This window comes from Myotis brandtii, unplaced genomic scaffold, assembly GCF_000412655.1.
Source record: "Myotis brandtii unplaced genomic scaffold, ASM41265v1 scaffold29, whole genome shotgun sequence".
NCBI lineage: Eukaryota > Metazoa > Chordata > Mammalia > Chiroptera > Vespertilionidae > Myotis > Myotis brandtii.
In genome coordinates this window covers 1,308,129-1,315,974 of record NW_005361075.1, presented here as the reverse complement: position 1 = coordinate 1,315,974, position 7,846 = coordinate 1,308,129, and the positions used below count along the sequence as shown (strand labels likewise).

Sequence of the window (7,846 nt, the reverse complement as noted above, 5' to 3'; positions counted from 1 at the left end):
AGCAAGGACTGAAGGCATGCAAGTGCACGTCCGAGTTGAAGGCCACGTTCTGGTCTGGTGCAGACAGAGGTTTCCAGTGGAGAGGAGCACCACAGGAGAGCATTGCTGGGCAGGCCTGGAAGAAGAGGGCTGATTGGAGAGGTCTGAGCTCCCTGAAGGATCAACAAGGATCAGCAGTGTCTTAGGTTTAATCCTGTACCCCTCCTCCCACACACCGCCACCCGCCCCCACCTCAGTCCGCCCCTCCTACTCTACCCCTGCCCCCACTTCACTCAACCCCCGAGCCTGGCAGATTCTGCAGCTGAATGGACTTCTCTCTGGGCCTACGTTTGGGGCCACGAAACAAGAAGGCCACCCACCAACAACCTCCTGCACCCTCTGGGCATGTCCCACCAGCTGCCTCTCCTTGTCTATCCTGTCCTCCCTCTGCCTGTGCCTGCCCCTGCCCTGCCTGTCCTCCTCCCACCTGCAACTGCACTGCCTACCCCTCCTACGCAGCTACCTGTCCCTCCTGTCCCAGCCTCCCTGGCCCACCCTGCACCTGCTCCTGCCCTGCCTGTCCTCCCTCAACTTGTTACCATAGCTCTGGTGTCCCATGCTCTGATCCTCACTTGGCCTACTGCCATCCCTCACCTTGCCCCATTTACCCTAGTGCCAAGGGCCGAACCGCCTGTCCCAGCTCCTGTTTGGCCTATAGTAACAACTGTGGCTGTGGCAGAGGGCCTGCCTGGGGGCCTCCAGGCTCCATTGGCCACTGCAGCTGCTGCTTCAGGGGACAACGCACCTCTCGCACCTCTCGGTGGCACTGTCTGATAGTCTAGGCGGGCTATTGCCCCCTAAAGAGACTGTCAGTCTTCTGGAGCCCTTCTGGAGCTGCTTCCTCAGGTAGGAGGCAGAAGCTCTGGGTGGAGTAAGAGGGGTCACCTGGACCCCTCACCCAGAAGGTAAAGGCAGCACACTGCTCAGAGCCCCTGGCCTCCCTCCCCCTCAGTCCTGGGGGTGAGAACAGGAATCTGCTTTGAAGTTAGTTTCTGGGCATGTTCCTGCTGGTTCCAGAAACTCTTCTTCTGCAACGTTTGGAATGGAAACTGTTCTCAGAGCCTCCTGCAAGGCCTCTGAAGGTAAGCAAGTTGGCCATCCCCTGCCCCTCCCCACCGCCCCCTGCTCGTCAGCCTCCCCTGGGGACTCTTCTTGGCTCCTCTGAGTTCACGTAGATAAGATAGATTCTTCTTCTTCTAGAGGTGGTAGGGGACCCTCTGCCCAGGGGCCATTTTTTGGCCCTTGAACCTCCACCCATATTTCTAACTGACCCAAGAGTCTCTGGACCCCTTACCTCTCTCATCTTGAGTCAGGCAAAGATGATAGATCAGTGGCTCTTGGACCAGAAGAGGAGGCTGAACAGCAGAGTTTTAGCTACTCCCTCCCCTTGGATATCATGACATCATACATGGTCTTTTGCTTTTAGGAATCTGGTGCTCTCTGCCTGGATGTCTTGTCTTGCAAATCTCTGAGTGCTAGCCCAGCCTCATGACCTTAATCTTCCAGGATTAATCCCATCTGCAACATCTCTGCTCATCTGGTATGGGGTGAGGGAAGCAGGGAACCCTTGACTCAGTTCCCAACAATCCCATCCACACATGGCCAGTCATGAGTCCCCTGTCCCTGGGGAGTCGGACTAGGGGGTTGAAGAAACCACCATGAGGAAGCTGGAAGTGAGAGACTGGGTATCTGCCCGGGACTGGACCCTAAGCAGAGGGCCCCTGAGCCTCCACATTTCTGAATTTCTCTGACCCTAGTCTTTTTCAGTCTTCTCTTTCTCAGTCTCCTTCTCTGGAACCCTTTGTTTTTTTCCTTTACATCTCTGCTTATCCTTCCATTTATCTTTCCTTCTATCTTTCCACATCATTCTTTCCATTTCTGCTTCCTTCTTTCTCTCTATCACTGGGTCATTCTGCCTTCACCTAACTTGTGTCTTGATATGTGTTTTCCCTACTCTCTAGTGCTCTAATTCTCCCTCCCTCTATTTACCCTTTTAATTTTAAATCTACTTAACATATACGTCTTTTTCTTTCCCCCTTCCTGTCTCAATCTTTTTTATTTAAATATATATTTTATTGATTTTTTTACAGAGAGGAAGGGAGAGGGATAGAGAGTTAGAAACATCGATGAGAGAGAAACATCGATCAGCTGCCTCCCGCACACCCCCTACTGGGGATGTGCCCGCAACCAAGGTACATGCCCTTGACTGGAATCGAACCTGGGACCCTTGAGTCTGCAGGCCGACGCTCTATCCACTGAGCCAAACCAGTTAGGGCCCTGTCTCAATCTTTATCTTCATGTCTATTTTCTTCCTTGGTCTTTCAATCCACCTCACATCGCTCTGCTTTTCTGTCTTATTCTGCTATTGGGTACATTTCATTTGTGATCTCTCATTTCTGTTTCCCTTTCTGTCTTTATCTCTCTTCCTGTGTTCTGTGTCTAGCTGTTTCTTCACTTCCTCTCTCTCTCTCTCTCTCTCTCTCTCTCTCTCTCTCTCTCCCTCTCTCTCTCCATCCTGCAGCTGCCAAATCAGTCACATGCCCACCTCATTGCTGTCCAAGGACCAGGACACTAAGCCCTCTAGTATCTGTCTGTCCCCCACACACTCCATGCCCTGAAGTGAGTGAGGGTTAGACACAAGTGCCCCACCCACTATCTAGGCCATCTATCCCTATTCAGCTCTAAGATGAAATTTTTAAAAATATATATTTTATTGATTTTTTTACAGAGAGGAAGGGAGAGGGATAGAGAGTTAGAAACATCGATGAGAGAGAAACATCGACCAGCTGCCTCCTGTACACCCCCCACCCAGGATGCGCCCGCAACCAAGGCACATGCCCCTGACCGGAACCGAACCTGGGACCCCTCAGTCCGCAGGCCAACGCTCCATCCACTGAGCCAAACTGGCTAGGGCGAAATTTTTTTTAAGTGATGCTCCTCCCAACTTCTTTTTCTGAAAATTGGCAATTAAAAAGAAAAAGAATTAAATATTTATGCTGTCTGTCCTGTAAAAACTATATTTCAGGGTAGCCAAATAACTGTAAGTGGTGGAGAAAACTTCTTATTTACGGAAGGATTTCAGCTAATATGGAAGGAATATGGAATCAGAAAAATCAGCATTTGTAACCCTTAATGTAATAATTGATTAAAGCAAGAATCTTCAATGGATAAAACCAAGTATGATGGTTGACGGAGAAATTTACCAAGAAGGAATCAAGCTGTCACCACCTGAGCCTCTGGGTAATCTTAGCATTACTAAAAGGGGTACAACCACACACTGTGCACCCCTGGTGTAATGCAGCCTGAAGTACGCAGCTCCGTCTATGAAGGACTCTTGCCAAGCAAAACACTGAACATGATTTTAACCAAAACTCCATTTAACAGGAAATACTAGGGATAGAAGAACAAATTAAATGACACAATGAGGAAGTCAGAAGACACATCCTGAATGGAGGACATTCTAAAGGATATCTGACCCAGTTTCTTCAACTAGTCAATGACTGGGGGAAGAAGGCGAGAGGTGACATTACAAGACAACTGCCACATGGAACATGAGGACCTTGTTTGGTTCCTGATTTGGACAACCCAATGTAAAAAGACAGTTTCCGGCAGCTGAGGACAGTTAATTATGGACCGGATGTTTATGATGCCAAGGAATCAGTGCTGATTTTGTTAGATGTAAAAATGGCTTTGGGGTCATGTAAAAAAAGGGGGGTTCTTATTTCCTAGAGCTGCATATGGAAGTATGGACTGAAGTGACATTTGATTTTAAATATTTTGGCAAATAAAAAATGACAGCAAGAAAGGAGTAGAAGGAACAAAGTGACAAAATCAACATTGTTGAATTAAGTATATAAAGGCTCACAGAATTATGCTCTCTACCTTTGTGTATGTTTGAGCATTTTTGTAATAAAAGTTTTAAATGATGCTCCTCTGGTAAGCATGGTTCCTAGTAACTCCCAGAGCATCCTCCTCACCTGCCCTGGAAGACTTCCCCTGTGTGACTTCCCACACAGACCCCAGCCCTCCCTGCCCTCTACTGGAAGCGTGTACTAGAGATGGATTGTGCTCACAGGCTGCCCTTTATCCCCTCCAGTCCTCTGCTGGCACATTCCTCATGTTTAGGGCTTTTCCAGCTGTGCTTCACAGCTCTGCAGGGCCAGGAGAACCTTAAAGAACAAACATATTTTGAATAGTTCTTAATACAAACAAAAATAATCCCAAATAATGTAATCTTGCTTTAAGTCTCTCTCTGTCACGTGCTCTGAACAAAATGGCCTCAGTCCTGGAAAACAGAAGGCAAAAAATGTAAGACCATCCTGTCCCATTCCCTGCCTTCATTCAGGATGACCTCCACCCTCAAAGAAAAGACTACCAAGAACTGGGAGACTGGGTATCATGAGTTCAAGGAGCGTCAGTCCAGGACTGTGATGGAGGGCATTTGGGTCAGTCATGCCCTCACTCACTGAATGACCTTAGAGAAATCATGATTTTTTTCACTTATATAACTTGTTTCATACTACAGATTAGAAATTTACACAAAAGTAATACTTTTCTTCTCTTAAATATATATATGTACACCCTATATAATAAAAGCATAGGTGATGTCACACCCTTGTGCAACGCCCTCACGTCATCACAAGATGGCTGCCACAAGATGGCCGGCAGGGGAGGGCCATTGGGGGTGACCAGGCCAGCAGGGAGGGCTGTTGGGTGTGACCAGGCCAGCAGGGAGGGCCATTGGGGGTGACCAGGCTAGCAGGGGAGGGCAGTTGGGGGCAACCAGGCCTGTAGGGGAGGGCAGTTGGGGGAATCAGGCCAATGCTGTGATGTGATCCATGATAGTAAATGCCTTTCAAGTAAGAAACCATCTTTTATTCCTCTTTGTAGCACCAACACCTGGCATAACACCTGAAAGTAGGATCTTAAAATAATTACTTATCCCATATAATAAAGAGGTAATATGCAAATTGACCATCATGCCCTCACACAAGATGGCCACCCCCATGTGGTCACAAGATGGCTGCACACATATCATCACAAGATGGCCACACCCATGTCATCACAAGATGGCCACCACAAGATGGCCAGCAGGGGAGGGAAGTTCTGGGTGATCAGGCCAGTAGGGGAGAGGAGTTGGGGTTACTGGGCCTGCAGGGGAGAGAGGGCAGGCAGTTGGGGGCAACCAGGCCTGTAGGGGAGGGCAGTTGGGGGCAATCAGGCCAGCAGGGGAGCGGTTAGGGGGCGATCAGGCTGGCAGGCAGAAGTGGTTAGGGGCAATCAGGCAGACAGGCAGGCAAATGGTTAGGAGCCAGCAGTCCCAGATTGTGAGAGGGATGTCCGACTGCCGATGCGGGATCAGGCCTAAACCGGCAGTTGGAAATCCCCTATAACAATTTTAGTCTAATCTCTTTCCCTATAAAAAATCAAATTTTCTTACACTATCACCAGTATCATATTAAAAATTCCCATAAAAGAGGGAGTTTCCCCCACCCCTTAGTTTTTGGTTCATGAAGCTGTTTTTCCTATTCACAAATTTTTAAGTCTCACATCTGTTATTCCAAACAACAGAAAAATTGACCTATTAAATCTTACTGAAATGGAAAATTTTGTGCTGTTGAACAATAAGATTCTGAACACTCACCAGTGGTGTTGGTTATACCCAATGCGATAATACTGTAGTATAATAAGGGAATTGGGACACCTCATGAAGGACTTCGTAAGGGCTTTGGGTCATGTAAGAACCTTTATAACCGGCCTCTTCCCTCAGCGCTTTGCCTGCTCCGTGAGAAAAATGATTTTTTGAGTCTTAGTGTTTCTAGATGAATGCATGGGAACCACTACCCCTTCCTACTCTCTAGAAGTTTGCCAGTTAGGGATGAAGGAACTTTGGAGCTTGGATACAAATCTCAACTGTTTCCTATATTATAAGAATTTCTGAGATGTAATCTCAGGCCCTCCCACCCACTATGCTCCAAACTTAATTTTTTATATTTTTGAAGAGAAATTGAGATCAATTTGTTGTTCCACTTTTTAATGCATTCATTGGTTGATTCTTTTTTTTAAATATATTTTTATTGAATTCAGAGAGGAAGGAAGTGGGAGAGAGAAACATCAACGATGAGAGAGAATCATTGATCGGCTGCCTCCTGCACACCCCCCCACTGGGGATGGAGCTCACAACCCAGGCATGTGCCCTTGACCGGGACCCCAGTCCACAGGCCAACGCTCTATCCACTGAGCCAAACCGGCTAAGGCCATTGGTTGATTCTTGTATGTGCCCTGACTAGGAATGAAACTGGCCACCTTTTGGTACATGGGATGATACTCCAACCAGCCTAGTCACACCAGCTAAGGTAGGCCAGCACTTTTTAGGGTAATTACATGGATTAACTTATTCATTTATTCATCAAATATTTATTAAATATTTAAAAATGTACCAGTAACTGTTTTAAGTACTGGAAATACAAGTGAACAAAGCAGATAAAAATCTGCAGGGCAGAGATAGTAAATAAATAAACAAGTAAAAATATATGGTATGCCAGATAGTAAGTGCAATGGAGAAAATGCAGCAAAGGAGAATAGAGTGTTAGCAGGAAAGCAGGTAGATTTCGGTGGTGGAGGTGTTGTTGTTGCTGTTTTAAACAGGATGGCCAAGAAAGGCTCCTCTGATAAAGTGGCATCTGAACAGAGAACTGGAGCACTGAGGGAGGGAACCATGTGGATATCTGGAGAACCAGAACCTTACAGGGCCTAATGTGCAAGGCCCTGGTGACAGCCAGTGTAGACAGAGTAGGAGTAGAGTGTAGAACGGTAGGAGATGAGGTCAGAGAAGTAGCAGCCAACAGGACAGAGGGGTTTGCAGGCCATTATAAAGATTCTGGCTTTTGTGCTTAGTGAAATGGGAAACCATTGAAGGGCCTAGAGATCAAATTATAACCGAAGAGACGTTAAGTAACTTTTCCAAGGTAAGACAGTTTGTTTGTTTAAAAATATTTTTAATTGAAAAAAATATATATTTTTAAATTGATTTCAGAGAAGAAGGGAGAGGGAGAGGGAGATAGAAACCTCAATGATGAGAGAGAATCATTGACCGGCTGCCTCGGCCCCTACTGCTGATCGATCCCGCAACTGGGCACGTGCCCTGGACCAGACTGGAACCCGAGACCCTTCGGTCCGCAGGACCACTCTGTATCCACGGAGCCAGCGGTGGGCAAGGTGACAGGGTTTGCAAGTGACAGGAGGTTAGCGCGCTCCGGGCGCTAACCCTATGCTGCTGCTGACCTCCGGCCTTTTTACTTGGGCACCGCTCTGCTCTGACTTCAGATGAAGAAACTGGGACACCGCGGAGTTACGTGGCTTGCCCGAGGCCAGGCAGCTGGTAAGGGACGGGGTGGGATTGAGCCTAGTCCGTCCGCGGCCGGGAGTCCAAGTCCTTTACACCACACTGCCTCCCGCAGGTGTCTGCCAGACCGACTTCTGGCCTGGACGCCACGACAGCTGACTTCTGGCCTGGACGCCACCACGATGAGAGAAAGAGGACAGAAGACCCGTCCCGGCTTAGGGTGGCCGTGTTCCTCGGGCAGCTCCAGCCGCGGGTTCTCGGGCATTTTCCCGGGCACAGCCGTGCCCTCTGGCCCACGGCGCGGAGAAAGAGAGACTAAATAGGCCTTTACTTCGGGGTGGCCCGCAGGTACCCGGGAGTCTAGGAAGCGGGTTGGGGAGGAGGCAGTGGGCAAGGCGGGACGAAAACGGCGACTTTTCCTGCCTCCCGTCGTCCCCCCGCAGGCGTCGGGGGTTCCGCGGC

The 7,846-nt window shown here is 48.4% G+C and overlaps 1 long non-coding RNA gene across 1 annotated transcript; it reads left to right on the top strand.

Moving 5' to 3' along the window:
- The first annotated feature begins 285 nt into the window (after nucleotides 1-285).
- Nucleotides 286-4,036, top strand: LOC106726598. The gene is made up of 3 exons (XR_001362662.1): nucleotides 286-1,121; nucleotides 1,466-1,579; nucleotides 3,065-4,036. It is a non-coding gene; the product is annotated as an uncharacterized LOC106726598 (long non-coding RNA).
- The last annotated feature ends 3,810 nt before the right edge of the window (nucleotides 4,037-7,846 follow it).